Raw genomic sequence first — 26543 nt, forward strand, 5'->3', positions numbered from 1 at the left:
AGTTTTTCTAAAAATATTGGTGGACTTCCATCTGGTGATCTATAAAGAGTTACAATAGCAATTTTTAAATGATCCAGATATAATACATCTATGGCTTCAAAATGTATCTCATTGCACAGAAATCCTAGATCTAGTTCATTATTACAATTTGTTAATCCTTTCTTAATGTAAATTGAAGCTATTTCCGCCAGTTTTGTAGAGAAATTTGATCCTATTTTTTTGCTGAGGCAGGTAGTTTATTTGAAACAAAGTGTTTCATTCCGTACTATTGGCTACTTTCAACTACGTTCAATTTTAAGTACAAATTTCCTTTTCCGCTGAGGCAGTTAGTTTATTTGAAACGAAGTGTTTCATTCCGTAGTATTGGCTACTTTCAACTATGTTCAATTTTAAGTACAAATTTCCTTTTTCTGGGATGAATGACATAATAAAGAACCAAACATGAGAATACAGTACTGGACCTCCAGGAAAATTAGTATCACAAAAACCACACAGAAAAGCTGAATATCAGGTACTTCAGAGTGCTGTTGGAGGAGCCTAGGTATTGAAGGTGAATGGAAGGAAATAGCCCAAGACAGGGACAGATGGCGAAAATACGTTGCTGTGGTAATGAGTGTAGAGTCCGGTATCACCTGTGAGTGAGTGTGAGTGTGTGTGTGTTGGAGGAGTCTCTGATGTCCTGTTCCTTTTATGATAGTGAAAAATACCAAACCCACTCTGTCAACTGATATTTCTTTTTTAGGGATAAATGTATAAGTGGTTCTGGTAGGGTGACACGTCCATCAAGCGTTCAGCAATCCAAACTCACTTTCAAATTAATTCAGCAGAACTTTCAAAGTCTCGGCAATAAGCACAACGAGTTGGATACCATTGCAGCAATTGATAAGCCTGATGTTTTAGTTATAAGTGAACACTGGTACACAGATGAGCTAATTAGTGTATGTAAGCCACTTTCCATGAACTTTTGCTCTGCCTTCAGTAGAAAAGAGAAACGTGGTGGTGGGGTAGCTGTCTTTGCAGCCAGTGGTAGTAACTATAGTGTAATAGATGTAAGTGGTTTCAGCATAGAGGGTGTAATAGAACTAGCAGCAATTAATTATAAGTCGGGGAAAGAGAACCTATTTATTATAGGCCTATACAGACCTCCATCTGGTAGCCTAAATAGTTTCTTTGATGTTCTTAATGACCTGCTTGTTGACATTGACAGTAAACACTGCAATAAAAATGGCTGGTTTAACATAATACTAACTGGAGATATAAACATTGACTTGCTGTCCAATGACTCTGTATCTAAAAAACTAATGCTAATACTAGCTGAATTTAACTTAACATTTCTGATAAACGAGCCCACTAGAGAGGTCAATAGTGTAAAATCATGCATTGACAACATTATAACTAACATGTCCCACTTTACATGCAGTGCATCAGTTCTGAAGCTTGCCATTTCTGACCACCACACAATATAGGTGTTGATAGAAGCTGAAAATCTTCATGTCAATAGAAAAGAGAAACAATATGTGACAAACAGAATGACCAATGATGACAGTTTTAAAGATTTCAACAGTTTGCTAAAGCGCTTACAATGGGGTGAAAAAAACAGCATTACTTTCAGTGAATTTTCATCAGATTTTTATTATTGCTTCAATGTCTCATGTCCAGAAATGACCTTTACAGAAAATGACTTCAAAAAGATACAAAGAAATAACTGGATAACTCATGAAGTTAAAACAGCAAGAGAGAAACTTAGACTTTTCCAATATGTAATGATAAGTTATAACAATAATAATAGACTAAAGGTAGAATTTAAGAACTATCAGGATTACTATAAAGATCTTCTGCTAGAAACTAAAAGTAAATGTGTAGGCACAATGTTAAGAAACTCTACTAACACAGGTTTAGCTGTTTGGAAAGTAATAAATAGCTTTAGGGATTGTAAGGACAGATGAACAAGTGATTTTACTATAAACCATAAAGGGCATATCATGAAATGCCAATGTCAGATTGCAAAAGTTTTTAATGAGTACTTTTCTTCTGTTGGAAAATCTGTCAATGACGATTTTAAGAATTTTCAGCATAAATATAGGGGCATTCCAATCAAACAAAGCATATACTTGGCCCCAACCAATAACAAGGAAGTCAAAATCATAGTAATGTCATTAAAACATACAAAATCAGCAAGCTATGATGGATTGTCTATCTGTACACGGAAAAGATGCATAGACAACATATCTGATGCCATGGCCACAGCAGTAAATGATGTAATTGCATCAGGTTGTTTCCCAGATAGTCTAAAGACAGCACAAGTAACCCCGATTTACAAGAAAGGTGATAAATCTAAAATTGAAAACTACCGCCCCATCTCAATCTTACCTGCACTTTCGAAGGTAGTTGAGAAATTTATTTATAATAGACTAATGACATTCTTGAGTGAACACAATTTAATATTTGAAAATCAGAATGGCTTTATGAAAAACAAGTCAATATTAGTAGCAGCAGCACAATTAATAGACAAAATAATAACGGCCATAGAGAACAAGGAATATGTAACTGGAGTGTTCCTTGATCTAGAAAAAGCTTTTGATTGTGTCAACATCACCATATTACTTGACAAGCTGTGGAACCTGGGTATCAGAGGAACTGGCTATGAGCTAATAAAATCGTATATGAGCAATAGAAAACAATTTGTCTTACTTAAAAGAAACAGTGGGTCTTACAAATCTAAAATTACATACATCAAATACGGAGTGCCTCAAGGTTCTGTCTTGGGACCCCTTCTTTTTTTGATATATGTTAATGATATACAGTATTGTTCTCCTAACTGTACAAAAATATTGTATGCAGATGACACATCATTAGTGTGTAAACACAAAGACTATGAGAGTCTGGAGGTACAGTACAACAGTGTAACTAATGAAATAGTCAAGTATTTTAATGAAAGCCATCTAAATGTAAGTGCTTCAAAGACTGCAATGATGGAATTTAAGGCAAGGAAACAAATAGAATTTTACATGAAATTATCCATAGGAAATGTCATTGTAAAAATGGAAAAATGGACAAAGTTCTTGGGAATTACAATCCAGGACAGCCTCAAATGGTACATGCATATTGATTCCTTAGCATGTAAGCTGCCGAAGAATGTGTTTGCTATAAATATGATTAGCAAATATTGTAAGGACATGGGTGTACTAAAAACTGCTTATCATGCCCTATTTTCATCAAACTTAAACTATGCTGCAGAAATATGGGGTGCAACAACTCAAGCCAACCTAAGTACATGATTAATACTACAGAAAAAAGTTATCAGGATCATTTGTGGTGCCAAACCTCGAGAATCATGTCGGAATCTGTTCCCAAAATTAGGTGTGCTTACCATTATAGGTGTGTACATATTGAAAGTTATATTGCTAGTGAAAACAATAAATCCAAATTTCAACTGTGACCTGCACCAATATAATACAAGGCAAAACTTCAGATACCATGTAAATAGCCACAGAACAGTTTTATATGAAAAAATGTAGTTCATGCTGGGCTCAAGCTAGCTAATGCCCTACCAAAAAGTCTCACAACCCTTCCTACTAACAAATTAAAAGATCAGCTAAAAAGAATTCTAATTGAAAACCATTTTTATTCCCTAGATGAATGTTATATCTGTATGAAAAGTGTTTCATAAGTATGTCAAGCTCATAGTTTTAAGGAACCTACAACTAATATAATGTTGATAAAAAATATTTATAAAATCGTGATTGTATACTACCAGACGTAAAATCCATCAAAATGTAAAATTTATTAATACAAACAAATCTTTAGTTAGTAATTTATAAACTGACGTATTCAGAAGAATAATCTGTATGATGTCCTGAAACTGTATTATTTCTGGGGATTGTATTTGATTATTCGATGTTGAATAAATATTATTATTATTATTATTATTATTATTATTATTATGCAAGTTCTCTTAATGCTATATACTTAGGGACATACATAAACATTGACTTGAAGCTGACTAAGTAGACAAATTTGGTCAGTAGTTTTAAACTAAATATTTTGTTTCAAATATATTGACAGCTGTAGCAGAATTTTACAAATCTGCCTTCTGTGGAACAGTGTTTTTCGATCACAAGGCATTTGTCTATACTTCCTCTAGGCCTGATGTTATTTCTTAATATGTGTTTACATTTTAAATTTATAGAATACCATTCTATGCTAAATTGTAGAGGGGCAACAAACCGCGTTTTATCGTTTTAACTCCCCACATGGCTTTATATTTATTCCTAGAGTAGAATATAAAATGTTGGTTGTACAGTTTCTTTGCCTCAGAGACAACCTTATTAACTTTTTACACATTTTGAAATAGTCATAAGATTTGTTCTTCTTTATTCTGGTGTAAGGTACAGAAGAAACTGTTTTTTTTTTGGCAAGAAATTTGTATTCCATCTTACTAGTTTTTTGCAGTGCTGTGTAGATGTAAACCTGATTGGAAATGCTACATAACAACATTGCAGAGTACGTATTAAAAAAAAACTCTCAAAGTCACCACACAGCAAAATGGTATGGTACTTTGAGCTGTGGAGTCTAGTTTTGAAATGAATAATACGCCAAAAACTGCTTCCTTATTTGCATTCCTTATCTGGGTAGAATTGATAAAACAATTGCTCCAGGTACAACTCCCTACAACTGACCATGAGTGAGAAATGTGGGAGCTGTTACAGGGTAGTGAGTAGAGGGATTATTTGCCAATCTTGTAGGTAATATTTTCACTGGGGGGGGGGGGGCAGTGGGGGGAATGTTGAGAGAGCAGAAGAGGCTCTCTACTGGAACCACAGAGTATGCAGTAGGAACATTTTAATTGGGGAACCAGAAAGGAAAATCTGTGCCCTTCAGGCACAGTTGGAGGAAGCAAGGAAGGAAATGATAAGGATCAACGAAGATAGGAGGGAGGAGGGTGGTTGGGAAAGGGAAGTTGGTAGGAGGATACGCAGAAAGAGGATGCAATCTGACAGTTTTATCATCAACACCAAAAACAGGTATCTATCACTGCCAGAATTAAGTGGAGAAGAGCCTCAGGTAGAACGAGGAGCAGGAAATGTGCAGCACACTTGAACCGAGGCCAAGAAGCCTATGAATTTACAAAGTGTTAGGAAGAAGAAATTGCTGCCGGTAGGTAGTAGCCATGGGCGAGGTGTAGGCTCTCAGTTACAGGAAAGTTTAGGGGCAGTGTAACAGGCCACCAGTATCTTCATGCCAAATGCAGGGCTAAGTCATGTGACAGAGGACCTCGGGTCTTTGTGTAAGAACTTTGGAAAAGAGGACCATGTATTGATAGTGGGTGGGCTGGGAAACAGTTTGGACAGGGATGGGGTATATGACATAGGTGGTGAAATGGAAAAGATAGCTTTCCTGATACATGGCACCAACATACACTTTGTTGAGCTGCTCTGGCGTCATGATTGACCACACCTTGGTGTAGCTGTGAGGCGAATCAATGTTAAGTTAGGGATAGCTCTAAGGATAACCAACTTTGCTCTTGTTTCTCTGGTGCCCGTCGAGACTGTAAACAGATGGGATTTCACTAGGTATGGCCTACACCTAAACAGGACTCGGAAGGGAAGATCGGTACAGCTCATTCATGAAAGAATAGGGGGTGGATCTCAGGCCACACATGGTCAAATACCTGCTCTCATAGGTAGGTTCAAATGCTTCAAATGGCTCTGAGCACTATGGGACTTAACATCTGTGGTCATCAATCCCCTAGAACTTAGAACTACTTAAACCTAACTAACCTTAGGACATCACACACATCCATATAAGATTCTAACCTGCAATCATAGCAGTCGCGCAGTTCCAGACTGAAGCGCCTAGAACCGCTCGGCCACCCCAGCCGGCTCATATGTATGAAAGATAGGTCTTTTTTAGGATAAATGCAGAGAACAGGTTTCCCTGCCTAAAGAGTATCTCCAGCAGTTTAAAAAATACTAAAACAATCACTCACAAGACAGATTTTAACACTTTAAATATCACACATACCAGAAAGAAGAAAACAAACCATTGTAAAGAGTAACATGGGGCATTTCACAGACTTAACAATCCTCCATCAAAACATGCAATCATTAAAAAATGAAATACAATGGTTAGAAGTTGAGTTCCAGTCTTTGAATTGCACAGTACTTTGTATTACTATGCACTGGCGTAGAGACATAGAAATCCAACATGTAGTATTATCACTGTAAGAAAGTGCAAAATCTTGCTGCATAACTACATCAAGGGGTGGAGGGTCATGCATTTATATCAGAAAAGAAACACAGTTCAAATCAAGCCATGATCTCAGTACAATAAGTGAAGACAAACACTTTGAAATATCAGCTGTTGAATTAACAGGGCTTGATATCACCAAGAAATTAACCATTTTGTTTGTACAGATTTCCTAGTGGTAACGTGGACACTTTTTTCAATAAATTACTAGAAGTTCTAGATAAAGTCTCAAGTACAAATATCAACATAATTCTGTGTGGGGACATTTACGTCAACACTAAGATCATAAATGAATCCAGCAGCACCTTCATAACCATCCTTCAAAGTTATGGCTTGTCCCTATTTGTCAATAGTGTAACAAGGGTTACTACAATGACTACATCAGTAACTGACCACGTGGCCACAAATGTGGACAGGGAAAAATGTGGTGCAGCTGTAAAAGACCTCTGACTATCAGACAACCTCTGGAAAAAAACAGTAAAACCAGGCACTGAATCATTCCCTAAACTATAAGCCTACAAACGACATTTAACAGAAATCAAAATAAAATATTTTTTAAAAGAACTAGAAGAAAAAGCTGGGATAAAGTGTATAAGGAAACCAATGTGAATATGAAATTCTTTAAATTCTCCACATTGTTTAAAATGAACTTTGAAAAGGAATTTCCAAAAGTATACTTGTCTGTATCAACATGTCACAAACACAGATAGATAACAGCAGGTATTAATAAGTCCTCCCAAACATTTAAACACCTCAGTTCCATGAAAGATATTTTCAATGATCCAGAATTCTTAAATTTCTATCACAGACACAAAAAGATGTATAGAAAGGTGTTGATTGCTGCAAAAAGTCATTTAATGACAAAATAATATGTAATGCAGAGAAAAAAATCAAAGCAGTCTGGAATGTTTTAAAAAAGGAAATGGGGAGAGGCAAACAATCGCAGTATAACATACTGTTAAGGGAGAGGGATAAGGTAATAAATGATCCACAACACTTAGCAAACTGTGTAAACGAGCATTTTTCAAGTATTTCAGAGAAATTAAAGCAAAAATTCCCCCAAACAAATATAACACGTGTAAATAATGTTGCACTAAATACAATGATGTTACTTCCAACCACAGAGAATAAAGTCAATAAAACCGTTCATAAACTAAAAAATTAAGTCAGTAGGTTTACATGAAGTACCAATGTGCGTACTGAAACAATGCATAGGGACTATACAAGGCCCCCGTAACAAATATAATAAATGAATCCTTCACATCAGGGACATTTCCAGAGCAGTTAAAACAGGCAAGAGTTGTACCTTTGCTTGTAATGCAGAAGACATAGAAAATATCCTGCCCATTTCCCTGCTTTCGGCATTCTCAAAAATAACATTGGTAATTACTGCACGAACAGCTCTGTCCATGACTGTGCAACAAGAGATAGACTCAACTTACATTTACCAAGAAAAAATAAACACAAAACTCAAGACAGCATTTTCTACCAAGGAATAAAACTGCACAACAAATTAACAAAAGAGAATAAGAAATTGCAAAAATTCACTTGTTTAAAAAGGCAGCTAAAAAGTACCTGTTACACAATACATTTTATACATTGAAGGATTACTTAGATGAAACAAAGCAGGGGTTTGACAAAAAATGGTGTACAAATAAATAATAATAATGATTATAAAATATTCAACATTCTACATAACACCTTCACTTTATGTTATCCTTTCTTCTTTCTTTTCTAGAAATATTTACCCCCAAGCTATGCATAGCACAATACTAACACCTCTTCCTCTTTCTGAGCTCAACATCTGAATCATTATGCAGGGATGCTGACTCAGTGTTTCAGGATAGCAAATGGGAAGTTGTGGTACAGCAAATGGCTCAGAGATCACCAGTGTGTGTGTGTGTGTGTGTGTGTGTGTGTGTGTGTGTGTGTGTGTGTGTGTGTGTGTGTGTGTGTTGTGTTTGTGTGAATGCAGTGAGTGAAGTGTTATTAAACAATGTGTGTATAGTGTATGCAGTGACTGACAGATATGAGTGAACGGTGTGGCATTACATTATTTAATAAGTTATTTGTAAAAAAAAGAATTGTATACCAGGAGTAAATCTAATGATTATGTCTAACTAGTAGTCTGTAAACATATGTGTATACGAATTAGCTTATTTTAAATTGGTCTAAACTAGTAAATACTTTGACATGTCCAATATCCTTGGAAAAAGAGATCTACAGATGAATAAAGCTACTACTTCTGCTACTACTACTACTACTACTACTACTACATAGCTTGAGTATGTGGGTCTCAGAAATTGTAACATATTTGGAAATTGACAGCAAATATTTATGCCAAGTAAGGAATGGAAGAAATTGCCCTAAACTCGATTCCCCTCCCTAAATCAGGCTCCCTGGATTCTTGGTTCGACATTCTCATGAACTGTAGTGAGATGTGTAAATACTACTATAGGCTTCTACCACTTTACAGCAGGATGCAAAAATCACGTGCTTCCCTTGTTACCTACCAGTTCGCCATCATTTGTTTTGTCTATGGAAAAAGTTTTACATTGTCCCATGTTTCTCCTAGATATTAGTAGACAAATATTTCAATTTATATGTGGTCTTGAATAGTAAGGTTAAGTTTAATGGTTATGATTAAACTGTGTGATTTAGAACGTTTGGTTCAAAATTTATTCTATAGTAGCAGCCATGCCGCAGAAATGGGTGAACAGACCAAAGCCACTAGCCAAAGTTAGATGTGTCCACTGGCGTGCATATCTACCAATATACAAAATTCCGGCAACGTGTGGAGCACATGGACGCGAGCACGGGTTTTTAGAGAGTCTGTAACTTCAATCTGCAGACCATGTGGGTCAAGGTTAACACAAGCTCACCACATAGCGTACAGGAGTTTGTTTGACACGATCCATCCATTTCTGCTTTGGCTTCCATGGCGCTCCGCTTTCGCCAAAAAGGTTCGTTTCATTCCAGACACATATCCATTGTTCTCCTCTGCTCATGCAGTCAAATGAGGCGCTCGTCACCATGAGTGTTCACCCTCTGGGATTGGTGTTCGAGTGCAACTGTTAAGAAACCTAGTTATCGTGATGGCTGGCTAATTGCGATCTGATTTCATTTTTGTTCAAATGTTCGTTTACTCATTTGTACAGAATGAATAAATTTTCGGGAAACGTATACTTACCAGTTCATATTATCACACCATCACCATAGTCTACATCCTGAACAACGTGCATGGGTGTGATAGTAAAGTCGGTTCACTACACAACTGATATGTAGCCAGTGATACCCAGACATTTCCAGTTCATTGGTCCTGCAGTGTGATTACAAGGCTACTTGTGTAATGATGAACTTTCATTGGTGTGAGTGATGTGCAATTGTGAGTAATCTAACACTTGTGTCATCGCATACAAAAAGTGATTTGTTTTAAACTGATAATCGAGAACTAGCTGCTAAAGCAACATAACAACTTTGGAAGAACTGCCAAAGACAATAGACAGTAGACAAAAGACAATAGATGAACTGCTAGTACGCATCCAGAGGCTGGTGAGCAAGCTGCAGGCACTCTCTGCAATTACAGTCCCTGCTCACCCGCAACAAGTTGACGAAAACATCCACACACAAGACATAGCCACAGCGACGCCTACCACCATTATGGGAGTTCCAGCAAGTACAGGAAGGGTGCTGGTTAAGCTGCTGCCCTTTTGGCCCTGTGATCCTGTCATGTGGTTCAGCTGAGTGGAAGCGCTTTCCCTGAACAACATCACCTGTGACTTCATCATGTTTGGACATGTCGTGAGCCAGCTACACCAAAATATGCAGCCAAAGCGTGGGACACAATCTCTGCCCCACCAATGCAGTCTTCGTATGAGAAATTAAAAGAGGAGTTAATCTGACGAATTTAATTTTCGCAGGAACTCAGGTGCATCAGTTGCTGCGCCAAGAGCAGTGAAGGCCACCTCAGTTCCTGTGCCATCTGCAGAGCCTTGCACAGTCTGACATGGTCCTGGTGTCACTGTTGCATGCTGTCTGGATGCACAGCCTCCCAGCCCAAGTAAAGTGATCGTTGCCGCCTAAACTCGAATGCAGCTGGACGCCATAGTGGACTTGACTAATCAGGAGCATAATACACTGTCAATGGCGCCCAGTTTTGCTGCCATGACCGCCTACAATGCTGTAGCAGCACTGGCAAATTTGACTCTGCAGTGACATAGTCTCCTGCAGCCACCAGCTTACACATCAACACGCACTACCAACTTCAGGACTTGGCGGCGCAGGTAGCAGCACTCAGTACACAAGTCGACCTGTTGGCGCACTCATAGACAGAGGGTAGTAGTTGGCATAGCAGCAGCAAATCCCACTACCACCAACATGGCTTGTGCAACCGGCAGCACAGTACAAGCCGTGCTGACAGTGATGATGGGCAAAACAGCATCTGAAATGCTTTTGCTGGTATTTTTCCCACTTTGGCAACGAAGTGACAAAATGTCGACCTCCCTGCTCGAACCTAAATGCCAGCTGCAACCAGGCTTAAGCGCACCTGGCTGCAGTGGAATATCCAGGCATGTCTTTGTAAATGAACATGCTGTGATGTATTTGTCAACTTGGGTTTCAGTTTGTCAATTTTCCCCCCAATCTATGCTCAAAGACCAATGGTAGTTTGAGGTGTTGTCTCTTACGTCGGCAAGACACCACTCATCACAGAAATTTAGACCTTGGTCTGTGCCGCACATTCACGTGGACATTCACTGTGGCAGCCACCAAAAAGCCAATTCTGTGTGTAAATTTCCTCAGCCACTACAACGTATTAGCTAATATCGTGAATGCCCACCGGAGCAGCTCGACAGCAATTCTGAAAACAGGACAGCAACTGTCAGCTGCTTTCTTGAGCATAAACCAGTGAAGCCCTACAGACAATACACAGAAATGGTGGACAAATTTCTGGAGCTCGCTTACCTACCTGGTGCACCAAAGGACATCAAGCATTCGACAGTCAGCCACATCATGACTATGCCTGGCCCACCCCGCTCATGCTGACCACATCAACCTGACCCCAAAGTGACTGTAGGATGTAAACGACTGTACGGTGTAAATGATGTTTTTCAGAAAAAGTGATTTTGTGCAAATGGGCTCTCATTAAACTTTGACAGAACAAAGTACATACAGTTTCACCCAGTAAATAGAATGACACCATTAATAAATATAGACTTCGATCAGAAATCAGTAGCTAAGGTAGAATATTCAAAATTTCTAGGTGTATGCATTGATGAGGGGTTGAACTGGAAAAAAAACACACTGAAGATCTGCTGAAGCATTTGAGTTTAGCTACTTATGCTATTAGGGTCATTGCAAATTTTGGCGATATACATCTCAGTAAATTAGCTTACCATGCCTGTTTTCATTCTCTGCTTTCGTATGGCATCATATTCTAGGGTAACTCATCATTGAGTAAAAGAGTGTTCATTGTGCAAGAACGTGTTATCAGAATAATTGCTGGAGCTCATCCAAGATCATCCTGCAGGCACTTATTTAAAGAGCTAATATATATATATATATATATATATATATATATATATATATATATATATATATATATATATTCACTTATGAAATTTGTTATTAACAATCCGAACGAATTCAAAAGTAATAGAAGTGTACATGGCTACAACACTAGGAGGAAGGATGATCTTCACTACTCAAGTTTAAATCTAACTTTGGCTCAGAAGGGGGTAAATTATGCTGCCACAAAAGTCTTTGGTCACTTACCTAATAGCATCAAAAGTCTGACAGATAGCCATATAGCATTTAAAAGGAAATTAAAAGAATTTCTTAATGGCAACTCCTACTCATTAGATGAATTTTTGGATATAGTAAGTGGGTAATTTCCCCAACCCCCACAAAAAATTAAAAATATTGTCATGTAATATTTTGTGTAATGTAATACCTCGTATAGACACCTTTTCTTAACCTGACACGTTTCACATCATTACGAAGTATCATATTCATGGTCTGTGGAACAAGTACTAATCTAATCTAATCTAGTTGCTGTAGCAAAGGCTGAGTTCGAGACCATGCTGCAGCAAGGCACTGTTCATCCATCAGGCAGCCTATAGTCCTCTTCTTTGCACTTAGTCCCCGAGAAAGACGATTTGTAGTGGCCATGCAGAGAATATCGTGCCTTAAATACATGAAAGGTGCCAGTCTGATATCGGTTCAGCGCCTACAGGATTTTAGCCATGCCTTTGTGGGCTCAATTATACTTAGTAAAGTGAAGGTATTCATGCAGATTCCCCTAGTGCCTGGAGAGATACATAAAACAGCAATTATCACATCCATTCGGCTTTTACACAGCATATACATATCTTCCGGTCTTTGGAATGCTGTCCAGACCTGACACCGTTATCTCGATGGCATCTTAGGAGGCTTACCATGGTGTTTCGCGTAGTTCAACGACATCCTGGTCTACTTGAATTCGCCTGAACTCCATTGCTGCCACCTGACTACCATCTTTTGGTGCCTGATCAAGAGCGACATCGTCATTAATCTCTCGGAAAGTATATACAGGTAGCAGAAACTGAGTTTCTAGAGCATTTAATCACTACTGCACAAGGTACAGGCGATCTTGAACTTGCCACACCCAGAGGCATGAAGAGACTTATGCCGCTATTTTGGCATGAAAATCTTTTATCACTGCCATCTGTGCAATGCTGTCACAGTACTAGAACGCCTAATTCCGGCGGTACGTGGTCCTACCTCGAAGGGAAGGACTCCTGTTAACTGGATGGACAGAATGAAGAGAAGATTTATTGAGTCCAAACGAAACCTTGCCAAAGCGACACTGCTCAGTCACCCTATGCACGACGCTGTACTGGCCGTGATCGTTGATACTAGCCAGACGGCCGTAAGTGGAGTGCTTCAACAACACATTGGCAGTAGCTGGCGACCACTTAGTTTCTTCTCACGGAAGCAGAGAGAGTCGCAACACACGTGAAGAGCGTATAATAGTGAATTGCTTGCAGTGTTCAAGGCAGTAAAACACTTCCAACCGTCAGTAGAAGTGCACCTCTTTGTGATTTTCACCGATCAGAAGCCTCTAACTCACGCGTTTTGGAGTAATAGTACCAAGTGTATGCTGCGCCATTTCCGGCAGTTGCGGTACGTGTCGCAGTTCCCCAAGTATACTCGCCATTCGAAACTGACAACATCTTGGCCTACTGCTTCTCTCGTGCATGTGCCGTTATCTCTCCTCCTGTGAACTTTGAGGACGTTGCCTAAGAACACGAGAATGACAAAGAACTCCACAGCCTTCGCCATGACATTTCCAGCGGCATACAACACAAGCTAGTGCCCATTCCTGCCTCGCCCACAAAATTTGATGCGACGTTTCAACAGGTACACACCGCCTGTTTCCTCTGGAGGAATTCTCGCGCAGTGCTTTCGACCATGTCCACAGCCTGTCACGCCCCGGCATCAGCACCACTGTGTCACTTGTGGCCATGCGTTTCGTCCTTCCAGGACTATGGAAAGACTACCATCAATCGGCACGCATTGTATGCCAGTGTGCCAAACTCGGCAGGCACTCTCATGCACCTCTCGGCGCCTTCCCAGACGTAACACGGTGGGAGACCATCTGCAACTCACCTTTAAAGAAGTATCCAGAACCAGGTAGCATGCCTACTGAAGTTTATAAATCGTACTGGAATATAATGGGTGAAACGTTTAATCAAAAGGCGAATGATAGTATTCAGGGAAAATCAGTACCAATTCAATTTTTAAAAAAGTACAATAGTACTAGCACTGAAGGATAAAGCAAGAAAACACTTAAATAATTTTCACCCTATTTTCGTGATTAATTCCGACTATAAAGTAATCACAAGAATCATAAGCAGCAGACTTTTGCATTTGGCCGAAAAGATTGTAAGTCAGCATCAGTCATGTGCAGCTGGCAGGGCCTTATTCCAAAGCACAGCATTCGTTTTCATAAATCTTTTGACTGGGTGTATCACAGGTTTCTTATTGAAACTATGAGATAAATTGGCTTTTGTGAACGAGTTCTAAATGTAATTAAGAACGTTGCAATGGGTGCAAGTGCTACCTCAAGGGAGCTCTCTCTCTAAACTCTTATTTTTTCTATACTTAGACCCATTTTTCCATAATGTTCATCCCAAACCAACAGGAATAGAATTAGCATTGCACCAGACAATCGTAAGAGCGAATGCCGATGTTGTAGGGGTTGTACTGAGAAATAATGATGATATTTCCAAATTAGAAACAATTATTAAAAAAGTACTGTCTTGTGTCAGGGGCAAACACCAATGAAAATAAAAGTAAAGTTTTAACTCTACAGGGCATCCACCAAATTAACGTATAATGGGAATAGGCAATGTAAGGTGGCAGGATAATTTTTAATATCTAATATGAATTTTATGTCAAGAAATCGATTCTGCTCGTCAAGCCGATGAATATGACACCTCACAAGCCATATGTTGCTTCGAAATACGTTATTTGCATAGTATGGAGAGTAATTAATTCGTAACGTAATAAATCTCGGGTGAACAGCCTGGTATGAGTATGCATAGGACACAATATTTCGGCAATCGACCACGTTGTCATCATTAGGGGCGCTGATGTAGTGAAGTACCCGAGCTTTATTTCGTAATAAAATAAGCACGTAGAAATTAAATAATCACAATTAATTTCTGCATGGCTCACATGAACTCCATAGTAAAAAAATCCACCTAATTTGCATGTTAATAGACAAGTAGCAATTCTATAGCAGTAGAATGAAGGTCAAGCGAGGCTTTCCATCCAACCCAGTCGCAGTAACACTAAACTCACTTTGTTGTTGTAGTTGTTGTGGTCTTCAGTCCTGAGACTGATTTGATGCAGCTCTCCATGCTACTCTATCCTGTGCAAGCTTCTTCATCTCCCAGTACCTACTGCAACTTACATCCTTCTCAATCTGCTTAGTGTATTCATCTCTTGGTCTCTCTCTACGATTTTTACCCTCCACACTGCCCTCCAGTACTAAATTGGTGATCCCTTGATGCCTCAGAATATGTCCTACCAACCGATCCCTTCTTATAGTCAAGTTGTGCCACAAATTTCTCTTCTCCCCAATCCTATTCAATACCTCCTCATTAGTTATGTGATCTACCCATCTAATCTTCAGCATCCTTCTGTAGCATCACATTTCAAAAGCTTCTATTCTCTTTTTGTCCAAACTACTTATCATCCATGCTTCACTTCCATACATGGCTACACTCCATACAAAAACTTTCAGAAACGACTTCCTGACACTTAAATCAATACCTGATGTTAACAAATTTCTCTTCTTCAGAAACGCTTTCTTTGCCATTGCCAGTCTTCATTTTATATCTCCTCTCTACTTCGACCATCATCAGTTATTTTGCTGTCCAAATAGCAAAACTCCTTTACTACTTTAAGTGTCTCATTTCCTAATCTAATTCCCTCAGCATCATCCAACTTAATTCGACTACATTCCATTATCCTCGTTTTGCTTTTGTTGATGTTCATCTTATATCCTCCTTTCAAGATACTATCCATTCCATTCAACTGCTCATCCAAGTCCTTTGCTGTCTCTGACAGAATTACAATGTCACTGGTGAGCCTCAAAGTTTTTATTCCTTCTCCATGGATTTTAATACCTACTACGAATTTTTCTTTTGTTTCCTTCACTGCTTGCTCAATATACAGATTGAATAACATCGGGGAGAGGCTACAACCCTGTCTCACTCTCTTCCCAACCACTGCTTCCCTTTCATACCCCTCCCTCGACTCTTATAACTGCCATTTGGTTTCTGTACAAATTGTAAATAGCCAATCGCTTCCTGTATTTTACCCATGCCACCTTCAGAATTTGAGAGAGAGTATTCCAATCAACATTGTCAAAAGCTTTCTCTAAGTCTACAAATGCAAGAAACGTAGGTTTGCCTTTCCTTAATCTTTCTTCTAAGATAAGTCGTAAGGTCAGTATTACCTCACGTGTTCCAGTATTTCTACAGAATCCAACCTGATCTTCCCCGAGGTCGGCTTCTACTAGTTTTTCCATTCGTCTGTAAAGAATTCGTGTTAGTATTTTGAAGCTGTGGCTTATTAAACTGATAGTTCGGTAATTTTCACATCTGTCAACACCTGCTTTCTTTGGGATTGGAATTATTATATTCTTCTTGAAGTCCGAGGGTATTTCGCCTGTGTTTACTTCTTGCTCACCAGATGGTAGAGTTTTGTCAGGACTGGCTCTCCCAAGGCCATCAGTAGTTCCAATGGAATGTTGTCTACTCCGGGGGCCTTGTTTCGACTCAGGTCTTTCAGTGCTCTGTCAAACTCTTCGCGCAGGATCTTATCTCCCATTTCATCTTCATCTACATCCTCTTCCATTTCCATAATATTGTTCTCAAGTGCATCACCCTTGTATAGACCCTCTATATGCTCCTTCCACCTTTCTGGTTTCCCTTCTTTGCTTAGAACTGGGTTTCCATCTGAGCTCTTGATATTCATACAAGTGGTTCTCTTTTCTCCAAAGGTCTCTTTAATCTTCCTGTAGGAAGTATCTATCTTACCCCTAGTGAGACAAGCCTCTACATCCTTACATTTGTCCTCTAGCCATCCCTGCTCAGCCATTTTGCACTTCCTGTCGATCTCATTTTTGAGACGTTTGTATTCCTTTTTGCCTGCTTCATTTACTGCATTTTTATATTTTCTCCTTTCATCAACTAAGTTCAATATTTCTTCTGTTACTCAAGGACTTCTACTAGCCCTTGTGTTTTTACCTACTTTATCCTCTGCTGACTTCACTACTTCACCCCTCAAAGCTACCCATTCTTCTTCTAGTGTATTTCTTTCCCCCATTCCTGTCAATTGTTCCCTTATGCTCTCCTTGAAACTCTGTACAACCACTGGTTCTTTCAATTTATCCAGGTCCCATCTCCTTAAATTCCCACCTTTTTGAAGTTTCTTCAGTTTTAATCTACAGTTGATAACCAATAGATTGTGGTCAGAGTCTACATCTGCCCTGGAAATGTCTTACAATTTAAAACTTGTTCCTAAATCTCTGTTTTACCATGACATAATCTATCTGATACCTGTCAGTATCTCCAGGTTTTTTCCATGTACACAACATTCTTTTATGATTCTTGAACCAAGTGTTAGCTATGATTAAGTTGTGCTCTGTGTAAAATTCTACCAGGCGGCTTCCTCTTTCATTTCTTACCCCCAATCCATATTCACCTACGACGTTTCCTTCTCTCCCTCTTCCTACTGCCGAATTCCAGTCACCCATGGCTATTAAATTTTCGTCTCCCTTCACTGTCTGAATAATATCTTCTATTTCATCATACATTTCTTCAACTTCTTCGTCATCTGCAGAGCTAGTTGGCATATAAACTTGCACTACTGTGGTAGGCGTGGGCTTCCTGTCTATCTTGGCCACAATAATGCGTTCACTATGCTGTTTGTAGTAGCTCATCCGCACTCCTATTTTTTTTATTCATTATCAAACCTACTCCTGTATTACCCCTATTTGATTTTGTATTTATAACCCTGTATTCGCCTGACCAAAAGTCTTGTTCCTCCTGCCACCGAACTTCACTAATTCCTACTATATCTAACTTTAACGTATCCATTTCTCTTTTTAAATTTTCTAACTTACATGCCCGTTTTAGGGGTCTGACATTCCACGCTCCGATCCGTAGAACGACAGTTTTCTTTCTCCTGATAACTCAACTTAAGAAAGAAACTTAAGAAAGCCATAAACCAGCATACGTTGCAGTGTGGGGATCAATGAGGGACGTGACGCGCGGTCGGCAACTGGCAGTTTTCGGTGGAGACAACCGCACAACAACGATTCACTGTTAGGTCAGTCATCTGAAGCTCACCTGCGTTGAAGTAAACATTTGAACGCAGAGTGGTATCCATTTCGGAGTTTTCTCAAAGGAGAACACAGCTCTTCATTTACGAGGAAAAGTAAGAACGCAGAAACTGCGTCAGTTGAAAAATAAACAAAATTCACGTGACACTCATATACATAGGGTGAGACCAACATCTGCTCTGTGAAAGCCTTTTAACTTAGAAATCACGCAGGAATGCAGCGAGAGGCCATTTTTGAGATGCCGAATAGAGGACAACAGTGTGTCACCGGAATTATTTGTAAACATTCGAAAATCACGTGATACTGGAGAGAACGACGCATGATGTTCACGTGAACAGATCCTGTTTGGGCGGAGCTTATTACTACGTAGAAAAAAAAGAAGGGTTAACGCTCATTGGACTGAAAAACTAGCGTGACTCTCAGTTCTACAGTTGGGCAAAGAAACGACGACAGTTGTAGCAAAAGCACTCGTTGGCCGACACTATTTGTAGCTGGAGGCGAACCCACAATATGGTGGGGACAGCTGTCACAGTATAGCAGTTACGATTGAGTAATTAGGGGGTTGTAGGCTAGAGGACTGCATCCCATTCTGTCGCAGCTCCGGGAGAGACATTCTGTTATAAACACCTATGTGTGTTCACGAGGTTTTCCAGACTGGAGATTACGAGCTACTAATGTGCTGTTAAGTGTTGCTGAACATTTGAGGGCAACAGTGTACACGTTGTTGAGCCTTAACCAGTGGAGACAGCCTGTTGATTTGTCCAGGAAAAAACAAAGCTTAGAGCAGTTTACGACTGCAGATCCAATCAGGGCCATAGTAGATCTGTCAGAGCTACAGGTTCACATGGCGTCAACGTATCTGCTGCCGACACACGCCACAACAGACCACGGCCGCCTCCGTCGCCGCAGTCTGCACACGGTAAATATCACGTTGCTCAGGCAATGAGTGTTTAAGTCACTAGAGTGTGTTCACTTCAGATCTGCTTTCGACTGCAGCTGATTTGCATAGTCTTTCTCATTCTATCATGTCCATGTCAGCCAGATATTGCACACATGTTCTTGGGGCTTAAATTCGAGTAAGGCATTCGGCAACGTGATTTCGTAACACTTGTAGTGTAATAATTTTGGGGTACTTTTTGTATGTTCAGCGTACTTGAAGTTGCGTTAGTATTTTTTTTTTCTTGAGATTACGCAAGTGTAAGAATTGTTTTCGTAAATTTTCATGTGTTTATCTTGTCTGAAGTTAGGTTCATTAAGATTTTTCTTGTGCTTTCATCGACAAATACGCAGCCTGAACCCACTCTGTGTAGCGATTATTATATAAAAGAATGTAATACTGGTAATAATAGTTCGTCTATTTGATCTAAAGTAGAGGTTACCCATACCTCAATGACATATGTTACGTCATGTATAATAGCTATTATTCTGATGTCCAAGTATCACTGTGTCTGGGGTCTCCTTATACGGCAGGCCTGGGTTCACAGGCACTTTAAACTTGCCAGAGCTATCCATGTGCGGCAAGGGGTAAGGATAGGTCATACCAAACTGGGTGAGCACATCAGAGTAGTAAGTCAAAGTAAAGCTGTTGGAACAACTCTGAGCACTCGTGGAATGAAGATGTAGCTAATAATTGGAAAAATACGTTAGGATAAATCCAACGAGTAACAAGAGAATATCTGTACAGTAATACAAACCAAGTGCACAGAGTAAAATTAATTAACAACTACATTCTATCGAAACCTTACTACAAGATGCAATTGTTTTCATTACCCAAAATCATAGCCAGGAAGATTATGTCAGCCATGTCCATGTCAGCAACTAACAACTACCTGTGGGAAGGACAAGTATTCAGAGTAGACACAAGAACAGCCACACTAAATCACAGAAATGAAGATTTAGAATTAGTTGGCATAAAAAACAAGGATTTTGCACTTTTTATAAGAAAAAAAGAGATCATATGGTTTTGTTGGCCGGAAGGCCCCATCTGGGGATGTTCAGGTGCTGTGTTGCAAGTCTGATTTCGTATGACGCCACATTGGGCAACTTGTGCATCGATGAGGATGAGATGATGATGAGGGCAACAAAATACCCAGTCCACAGTCGAAGAAAATCTCCAACCCGGCCAGGAATCAAAGCTGTGCCTGCTGTGTAGGAGGCAAGCACGTTACCACTCAGCTAAGCAGAATTATAAGAGGGATCACTCCTATTTTAAAAGAAGATTTAGACAGTGTTACATGTAAATTATTTGGAATTCTCAGGCCTAAAAGTGTCCAAGCACATGTAGATGTCCAAAAAATGAACTGAAGAACGCCAGCATGTAACGACATATTTTGTGGAAATAAGTTATCTCAACATTGAGATCACTACTTTGCAACAGGTAATAGCCAGAGACACTATACTTTACAGAAAGAAACATGAAGGGAAAAACAAAATAGAAACTAAGTACTCAAATGTAGAATGGAATGCAGTATAGAAAAGTATCAACATGGATGGACTTTCATATGAAACACATACAGCATGGTATAAAACTGCAAATAATATAGTCACCATTAATGAAATGTTGAATGATTTGGGATTAGCAAAACAAACCTTCTCAGAAATGTAATCTTGTGGATACAGTAGACGTAGATTTGCATGTGCAGGTAATATAGAAAACTGAAAATGGCTTAGAGATCAGCTAGTTTTTTATGACCTTGACCAGACCTTTTTCGCACCTAAAATGCTGTACAGGCCATCAGCTCTGTACTTACCCATTTTAAAAAAACAATGCCTTTTATTGATTAATGAGAAATATGTGGGCTATATCATTAATGATCTGGGAGATGATCTGGGACATGTATATTAAGTGCAAATTACACAAAATTATAAAAGTACTCAGACCACAAAAAGAACTATGGGCACGTGCTTAATATTGTCTTTGAAAGAAATTACATAGGCTAATATAAACAACCTTTTTAAAATTCTGTTCCCTAATTTAGGTGTAATAGTAGATCAAGCAGCACACCAAATATAGAAGAGTGGATGTGCTCTGGAAAAAGAAATTTCAAATCAGTTCATGCTGTGGATATAAATATTGATCAACATTGCCCCTTATTTTATTGTTTTGTTTATTTTATTTTTCCAAAATTAATTCTTTCATTAGTGTAACTGGTTTAAGAATGGTTTAATAGTGATTAGGTAGGTTTTAACTCTTATATGACATTGTAATTCATTGTGTTTTAAAAAAGTTTAAAAAACAGTGCTATGGAAGATGCTGTTTTTTTATGAAGCTGAAGATCGTAAGTTTGCGTTTCACTAAATACTATGCCTTTTTTCATCTCAGTTTTGTTGAAACTTTCTTATGAAATTAATACAAGTATGTTCTGCCAAATTTGACGTTATTTAAGATTTCCGTTGCATTAGAGAATGGAATATGAAATAAATATTTTACTGTTTCTTTCTAAATATGTGGCAATTGCTGAGTGTGTGATTAGGCAGGAACCTAAGAGACCAGTTTAAATTTCTGCAAATTAAATGAGCAGCACTAAAATCATATTCATACTTGTTACAAATATGTGACTGTTTATTTCCAAATATGTGGTGATTTCCAAGTGTGTAGTTGGGTAGGAACCTTATAGAATTGCATCTGGTAAAAAATAAAAGCACTCCGTCTTCAGAAATAAATTAACAATGGAGAAGAGTTATCTGTGCTATCAGAATTACAAATATTATTAACTGATACAATTATTTGTAGTAGGAATATAATTTTGTTGAATACATATGAGATTAATAATTGTAGCTCGATTTTTGTGATTAGCTAGTAGCTATGCTGTATATGATTCAGTACGTAATAATTAAATGTTGCCCTGGCCATTTCTGCATAGGCTCATTACTGTAGTGACGCCATTAATGACAAAAATTGTGTAAGTTCTACCAACAGTCATATAATACTAAAAGTATAAAAAGAATAATTTTAATAATCTGAAAACGGGGTCCTGAAATATTTTTCAATTCATATTAGGTCAGAGGTACCGGTTTTATTAATGAGAATATTAATAAATGCTTATGGTGCCATTGCACATGGGCAGCTATCCTAGAACATCCAGTCCCTCAGAAAAAAAACAAATAAGAATTGTTTAAATGTATTATTGTGTAATAGTTAAAAAGAATTTTAATCCATTGTGAGTAGGATGAATATCTTCACATTGGGATATGTATGCTATTATTGGTGATAGCTCCCTGAGAAAAATCAGCTGTGGCTTTTGTTGTTGTTGTTGTGGTCTTGAGTCCTGAGACTGGTTTGATGCAGCTTTCCACACTACTCTATCCTGTGCAAGCTTCTTCAACTCCCAGTACGTACTGCAGCGTACATCCCTCTGAATCTGCTTAGTGTATTCATCTCTTGGTCTCCCTCTACGATTTTTACCCTTCACACTGCCCTCCAATACTAAATACATGGCTTGTAACATACATAAAAGAGAAAAGATCCATTATTTCTATTTTTCAAGACCATTTCATACAATAAGAACAATGTTACAGTTATCGTTGCATGAATTATGCAATCAATCATTTATTATCATTTAAAATTACATGATAACCTATGAGGGTTGTCCATAAAATAAGATTCCAAGTTATTTTTTACAGAGAAAAACATATTTAATGGCACTGATAATATACAGTATGTATGGAAAGCTTAGGCTTTTACCTCTTTTTCGACATCATAATTACTGAGATCAATTCATTTTTGCACGCAGTGTATCATCTTCTGTGTGCCTGTATCATAAATACGCCCCCTGTACTAGGAGGGTCGCTTAAAACCTCTCCTCTCCAGTTGTGAAATGAGTTCCACCCAGGTGTTTCTTCAATTGAGGGAGGAAATGAAGTCACTTGAGGCTATGTTGGCTGTTGGGCATGTGTGACAGTATCCCATACAAATTTGTTGATGAGATTGGATGTGACATGGTAACTTGAGGACGAGTGTTGTCCTGATGAAAATTCACGTCCTTCGTGAACATGCCTCTCCTTTTGCACTGCAAAGGTTCTTTATGTTTCACAGTGGCAGTCTGCACTGTTTATGATATGGCACACAGGAATTCGCACAACAATAGCACCTTCCTGTTCCAAGAAACATGCTCGCCATAACCTTCCCGGCAGACAGTGTTTGTTTAAACTTACAGAGCTTCGGCGACTCTGGATGTTTCCGGTAAAAGAATTGTTGTTTCGTTTCTGCAGTTGTGTAGTGGACCCCGGTCTCGTCCCTTGTGACGACTGAGTCCAAGAATTCCTAGTCATCAGTTATGTAAGCCTGAGAAACTTTGCTTGACACTTCCACGTGTTTCCATTTGTGATCTTCCGTAAGCTTTCTCGCCCACCTTGCACAAATCTTGTCAAAATTTTATCAATGCTGGTCTTGATGACATCAGGGATGATATCGCAGAGCTCTCGAATCGCCAGCCTTCGATCTTTCAGCATTTCTTCTTCCTCTTTAGCAATCGTTTCGTCCGAAATCGATTGCCATCCAGGATACTGTTGTTCATCATGGACGTCTGTCTGAATTCCTTGAATCATTTTCGTACATGTCGTTCGCTCATACACGTAGAATTCAGGCAGTTGGGAGTAAGTATCCATTGGCGCATTCTTTTATGTACACAAAAAACGAACTGCAGAGCGTAATTCAAACTTTGTGTGAGACGTGAATGGGAGTTCCATCTTAATGGGTGCCAAGGCAAGAACTAGCCTCGCAGACAGTTCGCCATATCGAGAAATGGGAGACTCAGAACTAAGCTACACGCCAGTGTGGCCAGATTCCGCACAACAACATTACTCACTACTTCAGATGCTTTTATTTTACGGACAAACCTCATAAGAGGACAGCTTAATTTGTGGAAATGAAACGAGCAGCACTAAAATTCACGTTCTTCCTTCTGACGAATGTTGGCTCTTTATTTCCGAATATTTGGCGATTTCTGGGCGTGTGGTTAGGCAGGAACCTAAGAGGAGAGTTTAACTTGCTGCAAGTGAAACGATGAGCGATAATATTCACATTCTTCTTTGTCACAAATATTTCGCATATAACAATCATCTCACAACGCCTAACTTTTACCCATGCGAGATAGGCTCACATCGAACACTAATGAATTTCAATAGCAGTTCCTGCTGTCATCGATATTGCGCGTGACGCCAAAATTACAAATTTGCAGTAAGTGTTGTGAGATGAGTGTTACCCTCGAATGTTTGTCACCTATGACGTCGCTGGAAAAGAATATGAACATGTACAGGGGTGAAATATAGAGTTTCATTAGATTTCCAGTTCTGAATTTTCATTGGTCTCTTGGTAAGAGCTCAGACTGCGTGGTGGTGATGCTTCTAGACGCCCCCCCCCCCCCCCCCCCCCTTCGCCAACCCCTGTTGTTTCCGTTCTCATGTAGAGAGATGGTAGTGCCTGAGTTTTGTCCAACGCATTTTCATGTATTACTATTGGCTAATAAAATATACATAGATTTTCCTGCTGCATTCGTTACTTATGGTTGTACTAAATACTGGCCCATTCTAGTACCTACCTACAGTGTTATGTTAGCCAGCGAATCGATATGTGTGAAGTGTATAAAACCATCGTTTGAGAAACAGAGAAACTTGAAGATTTCAGAATTTCATGAGATGGCCAGATTTCTGGCGATTGTAATTCATCAGTGAAGGTAATAATTATATTTTATTTTATCCATTAAAACTGGCTGAGGAAAGCATGCGACTGTAGAGACAATGGTTAACTCAAGAAACAACTTCTTTCTGCTATCAATTGTGATATTATTTTTATATGTCTTTTGTACCTCGCTTTCTGGGATTTAATTGCACTTTTTAAGCGCGTTTTTTGTGTATTACGCAATTTATTCAGGTAATTTACAAGTATGTTTGCAAGTGTTCTTGGAAATTACCTTTATTCATTATGCTTTCGATGTGGGTTGCGACATTTGACAGTTGTTAAGTTATCTTTACTATAACATATGCACAAGGAATATAGTTGTCAATGAGTACGCTGCAGATTTTTAGGTCGGAAAATGTGTATTTTGGATGCCTACCTCATTCAGGCTATATAAACCCATAAGTATGCCCTAAAACGTATTATGCACGCAAACTAAACATGATATAAAATACAGCTTTAAATATATATGTTATCCACTGAGAAGTAGGACAATGAAAATATATACAGCGAACACATCATAATAAATGTTGAAAGTGATCTCAAACCTTTTTTGTTTTTTCAAGGTAAAAATACAGTATAAAACACATATAGCCACATGTTGAAATATGTGTAATACGTGACTTTTTAAATACGAGTTAAACCAGTGGCTTTAATCATTCAGACACAGGTAAATAACTCAAACCTTTCATAGGTTTTCCAGCGAAAAACGATGACGTTTGTCAATCAGTATTAATTTATATGCCAAGGAAGGACGTTATACATCGATTGTGATGTGAGCATACTTCACTTTCAGAACAGATTGAACAGGACTGCTGCAGTCAGGGGAACTGCATTTTCCACTAAGTAAGGCTGCAGTGTACAAGTCCTTCAGGCCAGTGATCTTCTACAAAGTCTCTGGCTTTTATTCCCATACTTTTCCCCCAGTTAATCTTGGGCTTCAGTATTTTTTTAATTTCATCCAGTAAACAAGTTTTCTTGTAGAGAGGTCTCCCTGAGCCTTCTAATTCAGAAATAATTATTGCCATACATGTGTAGTTGGGTCCAGTATAAGCGAAGTACCGATGGGTTGATGAACCTTTAAGTAATTGTTTTGCTGAAGTTACAGAGGCGGCATCCTCCGGTAGATTTTCTGTCACCTTCTGGGCGGCTGGGAGATGCCTACTGTGGTATTTGGCTGCTGCTAACCATATGTCAAAGTGGGCAACAACAGTTTCAGGTGGCAGAAGACATCTGGAAATTTCTCTTTGAATGTCTGGAGCCTTGGTGGTCCCTTAACAAAACCTTTCTTTACCATAGAGATTTCTAGCCACACTTGCTCTGCTGTACAGTTGGTATCATGTGCTACACAAGTTCCATGACATATCAAAGGGTATAATACCTGAAGCAACTCAAACACAGCAACCATATATCCAGTGTCTTTTGTGACAGCGAGAAGCATCTCGTTTTCACTCATATCATTTGGATATCGCGCCTTCAGCCCATTGTTGACAAAATGTGCAGCTGGTTTTAACAGATCATATACTCGTAAGCCCTGGATGGCAAACCTGTGTACATATTGCCACCAACCAGATTTGCAATATATTGGTCAAGACCGTCAGCATTTTCATCAATAGAAATCCTTATGCAAGACTCTCCAATATCTTCTGGGATTACGTGTAATGCGTCAGTGTAAGCTGAATCCTTACAATTTTTACGGAATGTTGGATCTGCAGGAACAGA

This window comes from Schistocerca gregaria, chromosome 1 (genome assembly GCF_023897955.1).
Source record: "Schistocerca gregaria isolate iqSchGreg1 chromosome 1, iqSchGreg1.2, whole genome shotgun sequence".
Taxonomy (NCBI): Eukaryota; Metazoa; Arthropoda; class Insecta; order Orthoptera; family Acrididae; genus Schistocerca; species Schistocerca gregaria.